The sequence below is a fragment of the Pleurodeles waltl genome, chromosome 4_2, assembly GCF_031143425.1.
Source record: "Pleurodeles waltl isolate 20211129_DDA chromosome 4_2, aPleWal1.hap1.20221129, whole genome shotgun sequence".
NCBI classification, from domain to species: Eukaryota; Metazoa; Chordata; class Amphibia; order Caudata; family Salamandridae; genus Pleurodeles; species Pleurodeles waltl.
Genome location: NC_090443.1, coordinates 679803039 through 679825762, shown reverse-complemented (window position 1 = coordinate 679825762; position 22724 = coordinate 679803039). Strand labels below are relative to the sequence as shown.

Genomic DNA, 22724 nt, shown 5'->3' with positions numbered 1-22724 from the left:
AGTGACTGCTGGACTTATTGGTGTCACAATGAGGGTTTTAGTGAAGTCGTGTTGCAGTGAGGGTTGCAGTGAGTGTCGTAATGGGAGCGACTACAGGAGGGCGAGTGTGTTGCAGTGAGGGTTTTAATGAGTGCTGGAGGGTGAGTGTGCTGCAGTGAGGGCTGTAGTTAGTATTTGAGTGGGAGTGAGTCGCAGTGATGGGGTTAGTGAGTGGTGGAGTGGTAGGGCATTGCACTGAGCCTGCAGTGAGTACTGGAAAATTGGGGAGTCGTTGTGAGGGTGTGACTGCGGCCTGACTTGACCTCGATCGGTTTCACTGGCGCCTTGTTGCATTCAGTAATGTGCAATAGAGCACATGTGAATGCGGCCGATTTTGGGGTGCAGATCTGGAACTCACTGATGGCACAGGCCCAGAAAGACCTGTGAGTACACACACAACATGTACGTACAGTGTATGTTTTGCACTTATGTACACATGGTGTTGGCTGTAGGTACATTCTGGTACACAGAATATTGGGTTCACAAGAGGCACCCAATGCTTCCCAGGGTTGCTTCGCCAGAGGTCTACATTGCGTATGTGTAGTGTTGGATTCTGTAATGTGTGGATACACTTTTGAGTACACATAGTACACGTAGTAACAGTCACTGCACAAACATCCCCATGGTGCCGATGTGCACACATGGCTGTGAGTACTATGGGGTGCAATGCATATTGAATGGATATAGGTTTACAACGACGAAGATTTGTCAAGTATGTGCACGTGTAGGAAACATGGATGACACATATGCACTGGAGCAAAGACTATGGCTCTCATTATGACATTGGCGGTAACGGTCGCGCCACACCGGCGATGGCAGTCGGACCACTGCCAGGCCGGCAGGACAGACCGCCATATTACGACCACGGCAGTCAACCTACTGAAACAAAGACAGTTTGCCAACAATACCGCCAGACCGCCACCGACGGCGACTGCCATCTCTAGGCTAACTTAGCCCCTCACAAGGAGGATATGGAAAATTTAGTTTCTAGGTAATATCCACGATGTCCTCCGCTTTGGTTGCTTTCCCTTACTGTACATATGAGCAGGAATAAGAAAAGCTCTGGAACAGATATCCACTTCTCCATCTGATAAACAGCACCATGTGCTGTTCATCTCCCTTCTCCGATAAAACTTGCTATTGCTTTGATCTCTTCATGCCTGAATTACTACACCACCTTAAAAGTTAGGCATAAATAAAACGGTCATAGGTACACTCAAAGCTCAGCAGCCAGTCTTATTAAAGACCTGCAGAAACATCAGTTTGTATCCAAGAAGTTGCAGCAGCTCCATTGATTGCCGGTGCAGAGAAGTGCTATAGTCAACGCTTTGTGCCTTGCACATAAAGCTCTCTAACAAAAGGGCCTATTTTCATACCATTGTGGTTCCACAGGTATGGTCATTGGGGCTAGTTCAGATGGTTTGTAAGAAAGATCTTGTGGTACCTAAAATCAACTGGAGCCGCAAGGGAGGAAAATCTTTGTCGGCTTTAACATCCAAATGATAGAACTCAATGCTTATAGGAATTAAAATGCTACAGTGCTACCTCAAATTTAGAAAAGCAATAAAAACTTGTCTCTTTACCCTTTGAGGTGGTAGAAATCGCAGATGCTGATGTTTTAAATGGTCAGTTAGTGTTGAAGCCAGTATGCACATTTAACTCCTTGTCAATGGGGGTCAGTCCTGGGCTTTCCCTTCACATTTCATTATTTTCAGAAATGTTAGTAAAGTTAATTTAGTCACAATGAACACAGACAACAACTCTCAGAACTATTCAGTGTGCTACTGTAAAGACCAAGACCAGAAAATTGTGCCCATGATGTGGCGAGCTTATGTGATTTTGTAGGGGAAACTGAAATGTATAAGCATGTGTTAAATTGGTACCTAGAATGGAACTGCATTCATACGCTAGTTAGGAGTTCGCAACTTGAAACTGGATCGTATAGCACCTTTCCTCAGTCACTTTGTTGGATCATTCCTGGTCCTTGAATAGGTGCAACAACGAAAATATGCCCAGAAGAAAACACAGCCGGCCGAACCAGTGGGGTTGCAGAATATACCAGTCTGGCAGCGTTAAAAACGCAGCCATGGTTTCGGCAGAGATGATGAAGAGACTAAGTCAATTAAAGGTGACATAATGGAGCTGTGGTGAAGTAGCAACATAATGATGCAGCAAGTCCAGTAGACCAGGAGAAAAAAAAGAGCCTATGATGTGGTGTCACAATGGGGCTGTGCTGAAGCAACAACGTGATGATGCGTCAAGAAAGTTCAGGATAGTGTGTGAAGACCCAAGATGGCAATAACCAAGATGGAATGTAATCAGTTCCATGAATGCTGCAGAACATATACTAGCTGGAAAGTTATCCCTTACCTATTGGGGAGGCACAGTATGGAAAGTAGGTTAAGGCAGGCACTCGAGGAACACTTTATGATAAGACCACAACATCCCATGCAGCACAACTCTATATTGCCTTGGCCCACTCGTGACCAGTGTACACACAAACAGGAGGCCAGTTAGGAGAAGGAGATGATTTCTTGAACTAACAGATGATTTCTTGAACCAATATTGACCAGGAATTATCCAACAGAGTGCATCGCAATCCATTTCCAACTCATAGGTTCTCACATTAGTATACGCTCCAGATTCTCTCCCAGGAGAACTATGAACTAGCTCACCACACTTCACAGAATAGAAATGTGGTATCAAACAAAAAGATAAAGAAAACTAACCCAGCTCTGACAAATGTCACATATTAGGAGTTACACTAATGCTTGTCACTCACGATCCCCATATTGCCAAATTGACACCTTATGCATCATGAATTTTCTGCTCCTTGAACTCCACTCTTGCATTTGGTCAAGATACATGGTAAGACTGTCTGTGAACATTTTAGCAGTAACTATAACAGTCAGCACTTAGCTGCTGCTGCTGCTTGTCAAGGAGAGATCAGGTCTGTTAGGTTAATGTTTATGTTAGGGTGCAGCACTGGTTTGAGATGTGTATGACAGTCACCAATCAGAAGAACTGTCATGACCTCTTCCAACTTCCTTGAGCGATGCCCTGGATCTCATTGTGTATTACATAGAAGTGTAGGATGGACCTTCTGCACCCCGGCCTCACGCTTTATCTGGAGGCCAGTGTACCTGGCTCTTACCAGTTCTCTTCATTCTTCGGTGTTGCATTTTCTGGACACAAACACACTGCATAGACCTTCTGTAAAGGTAGATGGAGCACCAAGAGGCAAAAAGTATTTCCCAGTGAGCCTTGTGCAGCAATCCAATCATATTTAATCACAAACAAGTGTGTAGAAATGTGTGAACTTTGTCTGAAAGAACCAGCCTTCTGCTGCTCGATTTTTGTAGCAGAACAAAATTAAATTCTAAGAAATTGGGTTATTAGCTGTGCAGCAGAAGGTGAGGTCTGAGGATGTAATAGATCCACAATTCTCCCCTTACTAGGAACCAAATACCCCAGTGTAGCTCTTGATTCACTCACTTGTCAAAGAATACTCTGCACTAACACCACAGGTGGAGGGCATCAGGTGGCTTCTCCTTCCAGTTGTCCACGATTCTGGTGTTGTAGCCATCCAGGGTCTTACTCTCAGGTTCTCCCTTGTTCAGATGTTTATGAGTGTGGGTAGAAAATTTTAGATGCCAGGCACTCCTGGGCAAACCTAGGATGCCAGATCATTCCTTTCCTTGTCACAACCCCCTCTTGCGCCCTCTGTACAACGGGTGTGGCGCACAGGGTCATGTTGCATTTTCCCTGTGGCATTTCATGGCCTCCTGCAACACCATGATAAACACCCCTCAGGACCCTGCCCACAGCACATGAACCCATTAGAACATTCTGGCACCGGTGTTCAATTTGTTTTTCTGTTTCCACACTTGGGAAGAATAGACATGCGTTTCAAGGTTATTGGTTCCAACTGCCATGACATATTGACTCCACCTGCTAATGTTAATATATTCCATCTACTTCTGTTTAATGGTTCCATGTGCCATAACCTATTGACTCCACTTGCTAATGTTACTTGATTCAACTTCTTGCATTAAAGGTCAAAACCATTAGGCTCACAGGTGTTCTCTCCCAGGGCCCGTTGGAACCTTTCTTTCTCCCCTGTGAGCCACCTGCCTTTCAGAAGTCAGCTACACCCACAGAGTATTTAAACCGCACCAAATACCTGAGTCAGTGCTTGGCCTCATTACTGTCCTGAGAAAGCATCATCCCTGCACTCACCACCCTCTTTTATAGAGGGCTAAGAGATGACTAAAAAGATTCCCCGTCAGAATGCTCTGAATTCAATGACAAACGTCCACCTGGCTCATAGGTAAATTGACTGAAACGGAGAATGTTCCCAGGGTGAACCCAAATCAGTAGTTGTATGAACAGAGTAAAAAGAGGAAAAGTCTAAGTAGCAAGATAAAACAAAACCTATGCAGATAGGAGACTTGTGCAGCCCTTAGACTGCAGAGAAAAAGGAACATATAAAAATAAAAACACACATTTAAAGTTTTTCTAAGGCAGGGCACTTTGCTCAACAGTGCACCGTCAAGCCAAAAGGAATTATAAAGAATGTTGCTGTGACATCTGATTTGGTGTGGGAAAACTAGGGAGCCCAGCTGACACTGGGATCAATCAGTTGGATGTGGTCCTAGCACAGACCCCACTTTACTTGGCAAACACCTCACAAGGTTCCTGTTGCACGGGGCCCTTTTTGCAGGGTCATCCTCAGTCTTTCTTCCTCCTTCCTCCTAATTTTTCTGACCAGTTTTTGTTGGATTTTGGACTTTGGGCACTTTACCACTGCTAATTAGTGCTAAAGTGCATATGCTCTCTGTGTAAATTGTAGTGTTGATTGGTTTATTCCTGATTGGCATATCTGATTTACTAGTAAGTCCCTAGTAAAGTGTACTAGAGGTGCCTAGGGCCTGTAAATCAAATGCTACTAGTGGGCTGCAGCACTAGTTGTGCCACCCACATTAGTAGCCCTGTAAACATGGTTCAGACCTGCCACTGCAGTGTCTGTGTATGCAGTTTTAAACTGCCAATTCAACCTGGCAAGTGTACCCACTTGGCAGGTCCAAACCTTCTCTTTTGGTACATGTAAGGCATCCCTAAGGTACACCCTAGGTAGCCCCATGGGAAGGGTGCAGTGTATTTAATAGGTAAGACATGTACTGGTGTGTTTTCCATATCCTAACAGTGAAATACTGCCAAATTTGGTTTTCACTGTTTCAAGGCCTAGCTCCTTCATAGGTTAACATGGGGACTGCCTTTGAATAACTTTAAAGTACAGATTCCCTTTGAGGGCAGATAGAAATGTGGCGTTTGGGGTCTATGAACTCACAATATAAAAATACATATTTTAGTGAAGTTGGTTTTTAGATTGGGAGTTTGAAAATGCCACTTTTAGAAAGTAAGTATTTTCTTGCTTAACCCATTCTGTGACTCTGCCCATTTGTGGATTCCCCATCTGGGTCAGCTTGACAGTTGGGCTGTTCACACCTCTCCTCTAGACAGTGACACAAAGGGAGCTGGGGCGTAGCCTGCACATCCTGATGAGCCATCTGCGCTAGAGTGGAGGAAGGAGTGGTCACTTACACCTGAAAGAGCTGTGCCTGCCCTCACACAATGCAAATGCTTTACACATTGCTTCTGAGATAAGCCTGACTGCTCATCCCAAGCTACCAAGGGGCTGAGCAGGGGTTATCTCCCTTATAATGACTAGAGTTCGGGTCCCTACTTGGACAGGGTGCAAACCAACTGCCAACTAGAGACCCCATTTCTAAGAGTTCCACAACATATTACAATAGTAGTTAGCTTTATACTTTCGGTCAAACAGCGGAAGGTCTTCCAATACTCTGACTTCGGAGCTACTGGAAATTTCTTAGACCTAGCCTTGGCCAGTTCTTTACATATTCCACACTTTAAGAAAAGCGTACCTGAACAGGTTAGAGCTGTGGATGGCTCTAAGTTCTTTTCCAGGATGAGCATATATTAAACTGCACCAATACCTCTAGTATGTGAGAACGGGCATACCGAGACCTTGACCTTTGATCTCATTGATACACCTACCTATGGCACAATATTCGGGACCCTCTGGCTTAAACTTCATAATCTCAACATCAACTGGGCCATCCGCTTGGTCACCCTGGGTTCTCATTACTGTCAAACCCATTGTTATAAAGAGACACAGGAAGTTCTATCTCCCCTGACATGTGCAGTCTTAAGACAAGAAACTATGACGCAACTTCTTTTAGAATATCAGGATTTGAGCCATTTTTAATGAGCAAAAGGCTACGCAACTACCTCCCAATAAGGAATATGATTGCCACCTTGACTTAATTTTGGTTGTAGCACTCCCTTGTAGTTGTGTCTACGCTCTCCCTGAATACGAGACAAAAACACAGAAAGAACTACCTAGATGAGCTGTGAGCCCTAGGGCTCATTTGCCACTCCACCTCCCCAGCATCATTGTTGCTCTTCTTCATCCTGAAGAAGAATAGCAAGTTGTGGGCATGCATATACTATAGAGCATTAAAGAAAATGACCATGAAGAATAGATACCCGTTGCCGCTAATCCTGGTCTAGCTTGACCAAGTGCAGAAGTACACTGTGTACACTAAATTGGACCTGCTTGGTGCAAACCAGTTTATTTGTGTACAAACGGGTGACAAGTGGAAAACAGCATTCAAACCAAGTTTGGACTATCTGAATACACAGCTATGACATTTGGCTCATGTAATGCCCACACAGCGTTCTAGTACTTTATAAATAAAAGTTCTGCAAGATCTACTGGATATTTGCATGGTCATATACATTGACAACATCTTCATTTATTCACAAACATGACAGAACACACTAGTCATGTCAGAGAAGTACTACAAAGACTCCGCGAACATGCCCTTTTTGCTAAATTGGGAAAATGTATATTTCATACTCAATCTGTTGAATTCCTAGGATACATCTTATCTCCGAGAGGGGTAACCATAGATAGAAAGAAGGTTCAGACAATATTAGACTGTCCACCACCCACCACAGTAAAGGAAATGGAAAGAGTTATGGGTGCAGATTTCCAGTGTTCACTCAAATAAGTGGCCATAGAAATGGGCAGACCCTCCTCTGATCATTTTGAACCCGTTCTGGGGCAGCTCCAACTCTCACTGGGATGACAGTAAGCCCGGCTAGAAAGAAAAAAGAAAAAAAAAAAAAAAAAAAAAGTATGCAGGCTCAGGTGTTAGCTATATCTGCCTGCGTCAGGGAAGGCCAGCCCCCTTCACAGTTAATCAGGTTATTGGGAACAGCTCCTTTTCCATTGTGTCAAAGTAAAGACAACTCCCCTTGTCCTGAGAGCAATTCATACCTCCCTAAAGTGGAGCCATCCAGCTGCCATGTAACGGCTGAATGCTTACAGACAGTCCTTCAGAGGCTTTACATAGCAAACTGATAACTTTTCACAATTATCTGTTAATTGATAGTTTAAATAAAGTTTCATTTTACTATGAAATTGGATGTTTAATAACTACAAAAATGAGCCCTTGAATTATTTCCCCGCCTGCTACCAATCTGAATTTAGCATTTATTAGATGGAACAATGTTGGCCTGCATTTTCCTATGGGAGCAGTCAGTCTTGCAATAGTGAAAATATCTTTAACAGTTATTTCAATGCAAGAAAATGTTCAGCATTAATGTTTACATTTCCTACTTTTAAATACCATGCCCCCGGCCTTTATGGGCATTATGACCTACTTAGGGGTGACGTATGAATATTTAGAAGGACGTTTTGAAGTAGTCAAAATGGGTTATTTTAACAGGTTAAATCTGCAGTTTAAAACTGCCACTGGCATGTTACCTGTGTGAAGACACCAGGCCGCACCTAACAGTATTTTCTCGTGTGCAGCCCGCACATATGTTAACATGTAACAATACCAGTGCTCCTTACCCTAATTGTTCTGTAATACCCTTACCTGAAAAGGTGAACAATAGGGGGTAAACACGCTCAGTTCAATTACCGTGAGTTTAGTGAGGTAGTGAGACTCACCCAAAGTAAAGGTCCAAAAACTGGATGATCAAAAGTCAAAAACCTTGGTGGACTAAATAGGAGGAACCCATTTTCAAAATAAAGGTTTTTATCTGTGGCATAAGGCAGAGATTTTAATTCACATGGTTCAAAAGGAAATGAAAATCAACTATCTTTAGAAAGTCAAAGGTTCCCTTAATATACCTATGTATACTGTACGATAGACTATTGACTGTCACAGAAGAAAATACCTACCCACCAGAGCTCCCTTCTCATTTAAAGACTCCCTGTGCAGTGCAGTGCCCTACTTTGAAGGGGTTTCAGCATATTTCTGTTATTTTAATCACGTTGCCAGATGTGTGCCAGTGTATTGCTGATAACTGCAGCTCAGCCTCACGAACACTGCAATTACCTTCACAGATCCTTTTGGTTGTCAGCATGAGGCACTTATTTTCGTTTCACTGGTGCTGCTGTTACCCCTGATGAAAAACAGTGCTTTCACCAGAAATGCATTGGGATTTGTCAACATGTTTGTGCATCATTGAAGAACATCGTCTCTTCGTTACATACAAGCATGAAGCAACATATGAAACAGATGAAAATCAGCTTACATGTGTATATATCAGCATTATTTTGTAGCCGTAGGCTATGAAACAGTGGATGTGTGGCCTAGGTCATCTTGTTGTATGCAGATTTTTTGAATCTGTGCTACAAGTACAGGCAGGACTTGTTCCTAGACTGCACGTTAAGTTTGTTTGTATATTTTGATTTTTTTGGGTTCAACTTACATAATTGAGGGCATCACAACCATCCAAAATGAACCTTATGCCAGGCCTAAAGCTCCCTTTGTAATATATATGCCACCCATAAGGTAGGCCCTAAACAGCCCCTAGGGCACGGTGAGGTTTATTTAAAAAGTTGGTCATATAGTTTTATATATCCTGGTAGTGAAAAACCCAGATTTGGTTTTCACTGGTGTGAGACCTACCTCTCCCATAGGATACCACTGTGTTATCTTATTACATTTAATAAATATGTTTAAGAGCAGGCAGAAATGTCATGGTTGGCGTCTGTGGAATTTTTAATTTAAAAACATTTTTTAAAGGTAAAGTCAGATTTTAAGTCGCAATTCTGAAAATACCACTTTACAAAGTTGGCACTGCCCTATCCTAACCATCTGGAACCTACAGTATGTTTCCAGGTTCACATGACTAGGTTTAGCTGGCAGTTGCCTTTCTGTATTTCTTCCAGACAGCCACAGAATTGAGGGACTGAATGTTGGCAGATGGGCCCTCCTGACTTGATGGGAGGAGTGGAGCGGTTACACTTGCACTTCAAAGTCACTGCCTCAGCTCATATACAAATAACTTCACTCTAGCCTATTGTGACTGTAAACAGGGCAGGGAAAAAGACAATTCCAGTCACCTCGAGGGGGGGGATGTTGGGGATCCAGAAGCCTTTCTGATTTGAAAACTAGCACGATATATAAAAAGTAGGACCCACTCTTCAGTTCACATCTAGACTTGTGAAAGTATCAGAAGAAGGACTGCTCTGCTGGTGGAAGCTCTGACTTGCTGCAAGAAGAACTGCCCTGCCGCCTGAGGAACCACTAGAGTGACTCTGAGAGCTAGCTGACTGGTCTCCTGTTCCAAGCTACAGGGACAGAAGCTGCAGAGTTCTGCCACAACTCAACTGGCCCTATTTAATCCCTGCTGCTGGCCTCCTGTCCCAACTGTGAGTTTCCTCAGAATAGATGCAACGCACCACAACCCGACGCAGGACCTCCAATCACATAAACCTTACAGCCCTTGATCAACGACCTCAACAAAACAAATGCAGTTGATGCAACTCGACGCAGGACCTCACATCGTAGCTCATCAGAACTGACAGTACAAAACAACTTGATGCAGGAACTCGCATCACATCCCTCATAGCTCCTCATCGGAACCAACACAGCACAGTGCAACTCGATGCAGGAGCTCCCACTGCAGCCCTCACAGCTCCTCACATGAATCAATGCAATGCAACACTCTGAATTAAGGACATAAGGAAGAATTCTCAGTGGAACTAACCAGGCTCCTGTATGCTACCTGCACTCCATCCCGGTTGGCCTGAATTTGTGACTTTGTCCTAGACTGGTGCAACCAGATAAGCACAGTTGGAACTTGTTCCCGGTGTCTGAGTTCTGAGTTAACCTCAGCAGGGGCTAGCGAGCAGTAAGAAAACCCAAACAAATATTTGGTTGTGAACACCAAAAAGCAATCACTGACTTTGATGAGCCTGCAGTTGAATCATCTAGTGTCTACTCTTCAGCAGCCGAGCCTTGGATGACCTCTTTCAGCTGGGAGCCCGCTGCATCCTCCCATACGACAAGGCTGCTGTGGCAGGTAAAACTGGCCTAATTGTCGGAGACAGGCACAGCCTGCAGTGAGGATCGTCCCAGCACCAGTGAGGTGGCAACTGAGAGATTCAAGCCCTTTAGAAACAGTGTCCCATTAAGAGCGGCTGAGCCCAGCAGAGGCTATGTCAAGTGAGATTTGCTGAGCCTCACTAGTGTTGTTTCCTTTAAGAGTGGGTAAGCCGCACCAAAGTTGTCTTCTTTGAGCAGGAGGGGGCTCTTAGACACTTAGGGGGTTATTCTAACTTTGGAGGAGTGTTAATCCATCCCAAAAGTGACGGTAAAGTGACGGATATACCACCAGCCGTATTACGAGTTCCATAGGATATAATGGACTCGTAATACGGCTGGTGGTAAATCCGTCACTTTTCCGTCACTTTTGGGACGGATTAACACCTCCTCCAAAGTTAGAATAACCCCCTTAGTGCTGTGGAAAAGGCAGAGTTCCAACACTGAAAAGGTGTTGAAATAAAACTATATTCAGTCTCTTTCAGCTTGTTTTTATATATTTTTCTGAATTGGTGCCGATTAAATTGCAGGAAGCTTAAGTGTAGGCATACCTGCAACCATCGCCTGACTAAAACCTGCTGCAGCAGACAATTAAGCTGTCACTAAATTTTACTAAACCCAGATCATTTACAACCACAGGTACTTTGATATGCATAAGTTGGTCTGTGATCATAAAGCATAGCATGGTCACAAATCACATCAGTAAACTACTCAGGTCTTCTCTCATGCTTTGTATCACAAATAATTGCCTTTGGTCCATGATCAGTTAAGCAACATACACAAATTGCTAGAGCTTTCATGAGCAACCTAAGTACACATCCACGCATCCCAAGAGCACGAACAAAAGGCATTAGCTATTACATCTCATGTCCTAAAGAGAATGCAAAACATTCAATGGATTATGATATTACAAAGTGTTATATTGTACAATGTTGTTGTAGGGAATTCTTCTCTATGTTCACTAGTTTCTAACATCACTGTTGCCATGATGTTATGGTAACAAGGGACCTCTTAGAGGTCACTTGGTTCCAAGGGGGTTCAGTGAAAGTTGACAGAGAGCACATGAAGGAACTTCTGTGATGCTGTTGGTGATTGTTAGAAATGGGGTTTTTGGTTGGCAGTCAGGTTACCTCCTGTCCAAGCAAAAGCCCTCACTCTAGTCAGGGTAAGTCACACACTATCCAAGATTATCCTGTGCCCACCCTCTGGTAGCTTGGCACGAGCAATCAGGCTTAACTTAGAAGGCAATGTGTAAAGTATCTGTGCAATAAATCATACAATACCACCATATAGCACCACAAAAATACACCACACAGTGTTTAGAAAAATATATAATATTTATCAGGATAATTGTAGGTCAAAAAAAAAGAATAAAGTTGCAATGGAAAATTGTAGAAATATCCCAGGGAAGTGATATAAAGTGTCTTAAGTCTTTAGAATGCAATACAGTGTCTTTCAAGCACAAAGTACCTGGTTTCTGGTGGAAAATCTCCTCAGAGGGCCACAGGAGAAGAGATGCGTGGAAAAAGGGGTGTGTGCGTCGATTTCTCCTCAGCACACACAGACTTGCGTCGTTCTTTTCCACGCGGGGAAGTCGGGCGTCGTTTTCCGGCGCGCAGACAGTCTCTTTTTGTGGATCGCGGGGATTACCAGATGTCCCGGGTCTGTGCGTGGATTCTCCTGCTTGTTTTCCGGCTGCGCGTCGTTCTGCGGGGCTGCGCGTCGAAGTTTCGATCTCACGGTAGGCGTCGCGTCGATTTCTCCTTGGAAGTCGGGCGGCGTTGTCCTTGCGAGGCCGTGCGTCGAAAGTTTGGTCTCACGGCAGGCGTCGCGTCGATTTCTCCTTGGAAGTCGGGCGGCGTTGTCCTTGCGAGGCCGTGCGTCAAAGTTTCGCACTCACGGTGGGCGTCGCGTCGATTTCTCCTGGAAAGTCGAGCGGCTTTGTCCTTGCGAGGTTGTGCGTCGAAGTCTCGATCGTCCCGAGGGCGTCGCGTCGATCAGCGTCGGTGTGCGGCGTTTTTCTCGCCGCGAAACAAGCTGTGCGTCGAAATTTTCGGCGCACGGAGCGTCCAAGTGAAAGGAAGAAGTCTTTTTGGTCCTGAGACTTCAAGGAACAGGAGGCAAGCTCTATCCAAGCCCTTGGAGAGCACTTTCACAGCCAGACAAGAGTTCAGCAAGGCAGCAGGGCAACAGCAAGACAGCAGTCCTTTGTAGAAAGCAGACAGGTGAGTCCTTTGAGCAGCCAGGCAGTTCTTCTTGGCAGGATGTAGTTTCTGGTTCCGGTTTCTTCTCCAGCAAGTGTCTGATGAGGTAGGGCAGAGGCCCTGTTTTATACCCAAATGTGCCTTTGAAGTGGGGGAGACTTCAAAGAGTGGCTATGAAGTGCACCAGGTCCCCTTTCAGTTCAATCCTGTCTGCCAGGGTCCCAGTAGGGGGTGTGGCAGTCCTTTGTGTGAGAGCAGGCCCTCCACCCTCCCAGCCCAGGAAGACCCATTCAAAATGCAGATGTATGCAAGTGAGGCTGAGTACCCTGTGTTTGGGGTGTGTCTGAGTGAATGCACAAGGAGCTGTCAACCAAGCCCAGCCAGACGTGGATTGTAAGGCACAGAAAGATTTAAGTGCAAAGAAATGCTCACTTTCTAAAAGTGGCATTTCTAGAATAGTAATATTAAATCCGACTTCACCAGTCAGCAGGACTTTGTATTACCATTCTGGCCATACTAAATATGACCTTCCTGCTCCTTTCAGATCAGCAGCTGCCACTTCACCAGTGTATGAGGGCAGCCCCAATGTTAGCCTATGAAGGAAGCAGGCCCCACAGTAGTGTAAAACGAATTTAGGAGTTTTACACTACCAGGACATATAACTACACAGGTATATGTCCTGCCTTTTATCTACACAGCACCCTGCTCTAGGGGTTACCTAGGGCACACATTAAGGGTGACATATGTAGAAAAAGGGGAGTTCTAGGCTTGGCAAGTACTTTTAAATGCCAAGTCGAGGTGGCAGTGAAACTGCACACACAGGCCTTGCAATGGCAGGCCTGACACAAGGAAAAGGGGCTACTTAAGTGGGTGGCACAACCAGTGCTGCAGGCCCACTAGTAGCATTTAATTTACCAGCCCTATGCACATAAAGTGCACCTTACTAGGGACTTATAAGTAAATTAATAGTCCAATCAGGTATGATTCAAGGTTACCATGTTTTAAGGGAGAGAGCATATGCACTTTAGCACTGGTTAGCAGTGGTAAAGTGCGCAGAGTCTAAAAACCAGCAAAAATGAGGTCAGAAAAAGAGAAGGAGGAAGGCAAAAAGTTTGGGGATGACCCTGTCAAAAAGCCAGGTCCAACAGTGATAAATTAAACTTCCAAGTACTTTATTTAGGCTCCAGTGCTTACTTCAGTTTGGAGAGAGTGCCTGCTCCAGGTAACCAGCAGCATGGGAGTTAAACCCAGTCATTGAAGAATTATATTTTTCATTGTCATGCGAAGTGTATTTTTGCTTGCAATACATCAAGCCCTTCAAAACATTGTTTGATGACTGATTTAATTCCTTGAAATTTAAACCGACCCCATAGTCAGTACCTTAACTTTAAACACATCTGCCCATTTTATTCTTAACCTCAGGTCTCCAGCATGTAGTAACAGCAGCTCTCAACGACTGTAATCTCCACACTGGCCTCCTAATTTCATTCATTTGCCTCTCATGAGAAAGTCTCTTCAGAACGACAAGAATTACCTCAGAGGTCCAGAAACTGAAACACATTCTCTGCCTTCTTAGCTATGTTGGTCTTCTTTCATTAATTGTGACGGAGCATCATCTACTAGAATCGTATGATATTTTTCACATTAGATTCTGCAACATCTCCTATTTAAAGCCTTCAAAGCATTTCTCTACATGGAAAACCACAGTGGTTTGCACAATTTATTTAAACACAGTCATATTTTTGTGGAAACATTGATATGCTAGTATCAAATCAGTAGCATTTAACAAAACATTCTTTCAAGATAGAGGGGCATTATGGGAAAACCATAATTTTACAGTCATTATTTTTAGTGTCTATCAAGAGGGAAGCAGAGGCAGCACACTGTCAATCAATGCAGTCCGTGGCTCCTGCTCCCATATTTTTACCACAAGCTGGACCAACTCCAATTGAATGGGAAGAATGGATTGATAACTTTGAGACTTACTTAGAGGACATTGATGATTCAAATTTTAGAGCGTCAATGAAAAGAGCCCTTGTAATTAATATATTAGGACAAGAACGCCAACATGTTTTCAAGTTTCTTCTAATAGTTATAGCACCAGGCAATGCACATATTGATGACACTTATGTAGAAGCCGGTGTTGAAGCAGATATGCTAATTAGAAATTATTAATGTTTAGGTGTTTTGAATAGCAAAAAGTTCACTGATAAATTAATTGTAGAAAAAGTAATGTGCACGTTTGAAAATGTGCCCACGGACAGTGGCAACCACTTATGCGAATTTGTACTAAAATGATTAAAAATGCGTGAAATAATGAAAATATATAATGATAATAATAATGTAGTAATGTGTCATATTGAGATGTATAACCTATGTTTTGCATTATATTGTAGAGCTAACTTAGCCAAAGTTGTGGCCTAGTTTTGCCGGGCCTCATGCAGAAGATAAATTACTAGTTCTTTAAAAAAGGCTGATGCATTGAACTGACCATGAACAATTCGCTGCTAAAGTCTGCTTAGCTAGAATTTTTTGCAATGTACCGACGGACAGGAGTTGAGTGAACCAAATCACAACATATGTTGTGTAGAGCAGACAAGACGTACTTTCCCAGGACTCAAACAATATAGACACTAACTGGAGTAGAACATGCAACATTTTCGATACCTGATGAGCCGAATGATGAGGACATCGTACAAGTGAACCAATCAATGAACTTAGAACGGTGAAATATTAGAATTCATAGATTTGCAAAAATAATATTACTGGATAGAGTCAAAACTGGTGATTAATTGACCAATTAGGAATTAGGGGGATGGACTGAAAAACTAATAAAAAGTCATGAGAAGGGGCTAAAACTTCAGATGTGAGGAGAGAAATGATGACATCAAGAGACGCGATTCGGTCATTGGGCTTATGCGCTTGAGAGCCTGATGCGTTGCTGATCGATTGATGACCTGAGGACGAAGACTGTCTTTGTTGCTGATCCACTGTGGATAGGTAGCTATGACAATGTGACTGATTAACTTTTGTGCCTTTCCTTCTAGGTACCAACTGCACTGTTTAAATATTTTTTTCTCCTAGCTAGATGTCTTCCAAATTCACGTTTCTAAAATGTTTTCGCATGAAATCCCACATGCTAAATGCTAATCTGAGTTAGGTAGGGTTCTTTTGGGAGACATTGACCGTGACAAATGATTGACAAACTGGTTGCTGAACTCTGCTATTAATGTCAATATATTAATCTTTGTTAGCTTATGCTGAAGCATTAGAGCATATGTTTTCTCAAGTTCTGATTAGGTTAGTGGTCACTAATGAACTAATTCCGAGCTGAATGAATAAAGTCTGAATTAACTGATGCATTAGAATTGTAATTAATAGGGAAATAAAATTTTTAAAATGTATACTGAGTTGTGGTTATTCATGAAATGTCGATATAATTGTCCAATGATTAATGTTTCTCTTAATGGTGATTGATTGGTTATAGTGCATTCTAGTAGCACTGGTCTCTACATGACTAGGATACTCCATGCGATCCAAAAGTTTAATCGGCCTATACGCGTCCCCTTGTAAGTTTACTTACTAAGGACCAGGCGCGCTAGCACAGGGCAACATAGTTAGGCAGACATAATTTTTACCGAAATCCCCCAAAAAGTCAAGAAACAGTAGATCAATTTATCACGAGACTATGCGAGTTAACCATAAAGTGTGAATTTGGGTACATGATGGACCACATTATCAGAGAATAAATTAATAATTCAGTACAAAAACAAAAAACTACGAAGGTTATGGGTTGCATGTAACACAACATTAACAGAAGCAATTGATATTGCAAAAATGGTAGAAGAATCAGACTTATGCATGAGGGAATTGCAACAAATTGATGCAAAGAAAAGTGAGTTGTAGGAAAAAAAACAGAACACTACAACAGCTTTCTTGAGTCAAGATACAAGGGAAAAGAACTGCACTGAAAGATTTAAAGACAAACCAAGCAAATCTTACATCAAAACAGCATTTTCTGGTATCTTCAAAAGAATATTGCCTCATTTAAAGGTTATGCTCATTAAGAATCAGTGATACCAGTAAGGAATAGCTTGAGGAAGGTTCTCATCGTATGCAGGGAAGAAGTGAAGAAAGTGTTAGAATATATGCAGAATGAGGGCATCAAAGCCTGTTGAAGCATTAGAGTGGCTATATCTGGTGGTTATCACAATAAAGGGGATGGCCGTTTAAGATTTTGTTTTGACTTGAAGAGCTTCAACCAGTGCATTCGGATGCACAGATTTCTTTTCCCAAGCATATCAGAAATTATTCTATTGCTCAATTTCTCACCAAATTAGATTTAAAATCTGCTTATCACATGATTAATTTACACCCCAAGGCAAAAACTCTTGCTGTTTTCATTGCTATTGACTGTGTATTTCAATTTACAATTGACATCGGCTTCCAGTGTATTCCAATGTATTATGAATAATAATTTAAGAACACGTTAAATGTTTTTTTTTCAAGACAATATTCTATTTGTTTTTGCCACAGAGGAGAAACATAATGGTACTTTGGTGAAAGTACAACAAATACTAAGGGAAGCTGGTTTAACACTTTGCAAAGAAAAATGTCAGTTCCTGTTAACCAAACTCAAGTAGCTTGGATAGACCATCACAGGCTAAAGTATCAAGCCAAGGGAAAATCTAATAAAATCCATTAGATTGGCTCCAGCTCCTCAGGGAAAAGATCAATTATGCTTTTTCATGGGCTTAAACGAATATTACGCTAAATGTGTTCACAATTTTTCTGAGAACAGAGAACCAATGAGAAAATGATTAGAAAAAGGAAAGGAGCTTGTATGGGGAGGGAGACATGTACAAGCACTTGAAAACATCAAAAATAAAATTGCAAACTCACAGATTTTTATACCAAGGATACAAGCATAATGTAATGTTAATGTTAGAGCTCATGGATTATGGGCAGTCTTATCACAGAATAAATGTGGAGTTGAATGTCCCGTGACCTTTGCTTTTAGATCTTGGAGTCTTGTTGAACGCAATAATGAGGCCACTGAGCATGAACCATTAGCAGCTGCATGGGAAGCTTAGTATTTCTGTACATATTTATGGGGAGTAGGATTTACATTACGTACTGACCACAAACCTTTAATAAAGGTTGTATAACTAGGGGAAGACCGACAGAGTCTCAGAGATCAGCTTTTCGCTTACAAGAATTTTGATACAAAGTACAAAGCTTGGTGGAAAAATGTGCAAACCAACTGCTTGCCTAGATTGCCCTTTAGCATTGTGGATTGCGGTGAACCAAAGTATGATGACACAGAATGTGTAATAGAAAGGGTTGAAGATGCATTGGAAGGATAGAGCAGTGCTATTACAAATGAGGAGTATAAGCAATACAGTTTGATGCATTTTTTCAGACTTTGACAAGAAGAATTTGCAAAGTGTGCAAAAGAGAAGCAGTTGTGGTTTGCTCATTGTGCAGCTACATGAAACTACAAAGTGAATTAAGCATGGGTGCAAAAAGCACCTTAATTATTAAGGGTGAAAAATATGTACCCATGAGGGAGTTGAAAAAAAAAAAAAACACGGATTTAACTTGCCCATGAACGACAGTTAGGGCAATCATGCTTAAAAGACAAGTTTTGGTGGCCAGGCAAGGATAACGATGTAGAAGAATAGATAGAAAGATATGATATATGTAGCGAGAGTGAAAAACGTTTGAAAGTTGGTGGTGAAGAAGTGGGTTCCTTCAATGATGCTGAAGGGTCATGGGCCAAAGTGTGCATAGATTCCATAGTTCACATGGATTATCAGTGCAAGTGTCAGCACTTTGCAATAGTAATGGTTGATGTATTCTCAAGAAAGTTAGCAGATGAATTTGTAAGGAACGTTACAACTGAGAATGTTATCAAAGTATTCATGAAAGAGGGATGTCCATGAACAATTGTCACAGATAATGGTGCTCAGCTTATATCCACACTGATACAAGCATTTTTGAAAGGTCATGGCATTAAGCATGTTCGCACATCTTCATATAATCCCCAAGGTAATGGCATAGTTGAGAAGGCTATAAAAATGGCAGTGAATAGCAGAAAGAGAGTGAGAGAGGCTGTGAACAAAATGGTGTGGCCACACAACACAACTGTGAGTGGTGTCAAAGTTGTGTTACCGATTGTGAGGGTGAAAGGTAGAGAACCCAAAACCAAATGGATCCACACTGGATGAAGGAATGTGAAACCAAAAGTGAAGTATATGAAAGCATTAAAGGAAAGAGAATTTGGGAAAGTGACTATGTCAAAATCAAGTTGGGAAGTAAGAAATGTACATAATTGGTATGCTGATTTAAAGAACGGCCAAAATTGGAATAAAAAGAGTTGCCTTGTACTACAAACAAGAAAAAAGGAGTAACAGTGTAGCAAATTGCTAAGAAGAAAGAATGAATGACAACAATGCTGTAGCGAAAACATGTTGATGGCTGACAAGCAGATGGTAAACCCAGAAAGTATTGGACTAGGTGACCGAGCAATGGCACAAAGGGTGAATGGGACAGAAGGAGGAGACAGAGTTATGAAACTGCAAAGAATAGTGATGGCATTTGTTAATTCACATGATGAAGGCCGCAGAGAATATCACGCACCAGTTAGTTATCAAGACTATGTTATGAATTAGTCCCGGGAATGTTTTCCATTTCTGGAATCATTTTGTTTATGTTGATTATACGTGCATTTTTTTTTTTCCTTTTCTTGTTCACGGTGAGAGAGCGTAGCTTATATAATCAATATTAACATGAAATGATTATGAACTAATGTGTAATAATGCTGCATAGAAAATGTATTAATATATTTTGCTAAACGCGTGTTGAAATGTGCCCACGGGGAGTGGCCACCAATATATACAATGACTAATGAAATTGACTAATAATGATGAAATATTATATTGAAAAGTGATTTTGTACTAATAATGAAAGGTTGTAGGTTAGAGTTTTGCTAATAAATCATTAGGCCTTAGTTAGCATGAGTCGAGGCCTAATTGCACGGTTTCATATTAAATGCGTTTTTCTAACGTGCAGTGTGCTGACTTGCTGAAGGACATGAACTCTTGTTTTTCCAAACTAGAAGATGAATGTAACTGTAGTAGATCCGTTCTCATGAAATTCGACTTGCTTAATGAAACATTCTTGTTGAGCGCAACAGTGTAGACTACGTGCAGGTACAAGGTTCCCTAAACCGGTACAGACAATGGAGCCACTGACTGAAGATGTGCAAAAGACCACAAGGGTATTAAATCATACCGGACATTCTACCCACTGAAGACGTCAATCATAAGGACCAATAAAATACGTGAGAACTGTTATGGGGTGACAAATTTGATGAGATAATTGAAACTCTATTGGAGGGAGATAGTGGGGTGCCAGCCCCAACCAACCAAATTTTAGGGGAATGTACAACGAAAATGGGATAAAAACCCTTGACACAAGGAAGTGAATTAGAATAGGAGTTAGTGAAATGCTGATGCGATTTGCTATGACCCAGACACTTTGTCACTCTGCGTAGAGACTTTGCTGTTTGGTTCTTAAAACCATTCTTGCCTTATATTGCCTGTTTACACTTTACCTCCTTATGAGGGAAGTGCCCCTTTACCCGACCCGCTGAGTTCCTGACGGATGGCGAATCAACTGCTGTCCCGAGGACGAAGAATGAATCTGAGTGCTGACCCAATACGGAGGGTAACTATAGGACAATGAAATTGTGATTGTTTGCTTTTCCTTTCTAGGTACCAACTGCTTTTCTTTTGACAGAAACCATAGCTAGATGTTTTCTAAATTGTTTTGCATGAAGCCCAACATGCCAATGCTAATTCGAGGTTAGGTGAGGGGTTTACTAAACTGACGCAAATAGACAAATGACTGAATTTGTTGAATAATGAATTAATGATATTCTGCTAAGGATAACCTATGTTGACGTCGTGCAATGTTCTAATATTCGTGATTCTTGCTTTGATTAAATCTTATCAGAGTTGCCATATTGTGACTATGCTAATGTGTTTCTTGGTTTTGAGATTAATAAACTTGCTAGTAGAATTGCAATCAATAGGGAATAAATATCACAAAACTCATACTAAACTGGTGTGGTTATTCATGACTGAAAGTTCATGATGGTTTCCGAGCTTTATTAATGTCTTTGACTAATCTGAATTTTCTTATTATAGTAGATATTGATGACGTTATTGACATATTGATTGACATGCTGATTAGTTATCTCGTCCTACGGTGCCTTCAATCAGGGTCAAAAGATTAACTGGCCTAAAACGAGTCCCAAAGTGAGTAAATTGGTCATAAAGGGACACGTTAGCAATGGTTTCTTTGCATGGGTAAAAGAGGGGATGTGTTATATGGTGACATTTTACACATTTCACTAGATTCATTTATATATTTTCCACGTCTACATTATTCCACTTTAGCCACATCAAGTGATGAGTGGAGAAGTGGATTTATACATGTTGTCGTGCAAGAGTCCGTCCACCGTGAGGAGAATTGGAAGGGATATAAAAATGCCTAAGTTTGAAGGATTACATTATATGAGGGGAATGCTGAAAATTGAAGAAGTCAATTTGTATTGCTGTTGTTGTATACGTTATTTTTAGTTTTTACATAAAATTATTGCACTGGGTGTAATTTGTAACTAGAAGTTGTAAGGGGAAAATGGGTTGTACTGTGGTTAGCTATGATAATGGGGATAGAGAATATTGAATTCAGAATGTAGAATGACTAGAATATGGCAGTTGAATATTTACTTGCAGGGTTGGTCACACTTAATGTGCTTGCCAATTAAAACATTTTTAACCGTGGCATGGAGGTGCGTCTTTTTAATACCCTTATTACATCATCTTAAATACATTATTGTTACTTAACATAGGGTCACTTCAAGTGTCACAGAGCACTGAAACGTCACACACAAGCACACTGTAAATAAAGTAATGTCACACATAAGCAAACTGAAAACTTGGTATCGCTATTAAGCTAAAACTGGGCTGTGGCTATATAGTGCACATTTCACAAAATTAAAAAGACCCGGTGAACTCATATTTGAGTGGGTCAAAGCAGTACACCTCACTTTTACTAAGGGAATACGTGTAAGTTCCCCAAGCAAAGCCCCTTTAACAATACATTTCAGATGACAATTAAAGGAGCCAGGTTAGCCGCATTTAACCTGTCATGCCACTCTGAAAGGACTGTAATCACAAACACAAATGCTTTCGGCTGGAACGGACAGCGAGAGACCAATACCGCCCCGTCAGAGGCATTTCGTGAGCGGTGGACACCCGCGGCAGTTGCAGCAGCATGGAGAAGCGCAAGGGAAGACAGGTACCAGGAAATAGACGCAAAGTAGAAATACAAAATGCTAGAGACGGCGGATTGCTACCGCGGAGCAGGAATAAGTCAGAACGAAGAATACTGACCTGGCAGTCCCGAACTGGTTTTAAGGATCACAGGGGTTTTCCTGGTGCATGCGGTGGAAGCTCGCGGAGACAGGTAGCATTGTTAGGGCTGGGCAGCGTTGCTAGGAGCAGAATCGGAAACACGCATTATCAGCGCTGCCTTCCCTAAATTCAAAACGAGCGCAATTTCCCTTCGAAAGTACCCGAAAACGAGAGCAACTCACAGCAAAAAAATACTTAAAACAAGCCCTGCCTCCCAGGTTTTCGTATAAGGAAGGAAAAAGAATATTAAATTAAATCTATATCTTTGACTTTGCCTGACCGTTTTAAGCGAAGGCGCAATAGATCAGTTTCAGGCGGTACACCTTGATTATTCAGCCAAAAATGGCTTTATTATGTCTGTCTCCCGTTTGAAATTGTCTCTCCTTCAATATACGTCAATAGGAAAAATATATTATACCGATTTTTCTTCAATTTCCTACTTACCTCTTCTAAAATGCTGGCATGTAGGTAACAACACATTTTCAATCTCCCACTTGGTATCAAAACACACACCTTATATGAAAAAAAAAATTGCAGTTAAACTAGTCAGTGAGAGATGTGCTATT

The 22724-nt window shown here is 41.8% G+C and overlaps 1 protein-coding gene across 4 annotated transcripts in view; it reads right to left on the bottom strand.

Annotated features, from left to right (window-relative positions):
- The window catches only part of ODF2L (outer dense fiber of sperm tails 2 like), a 248638-nt gene extending 226332 nt beyond the window's left edge, over positions 1-22306 (bottom strand). For 2 of the 4 annotated variants that reach the window (XM_069232260.1, XM_069232263.1), the window contains exon 1: positions 22138-22306. The gene's annotated coding sequence lies outside the window, so the exon portion shown is untranslated. The remainder of the gene's footprint in view (positions 1-22137) is intronic. The other 2 variants (XM_069232261.1, XM_069232262.1) reach the window with 2 other exon arrangements.
- Between the last annotated feature and the right edge of the window lie 418 nt (positions 22307-22724).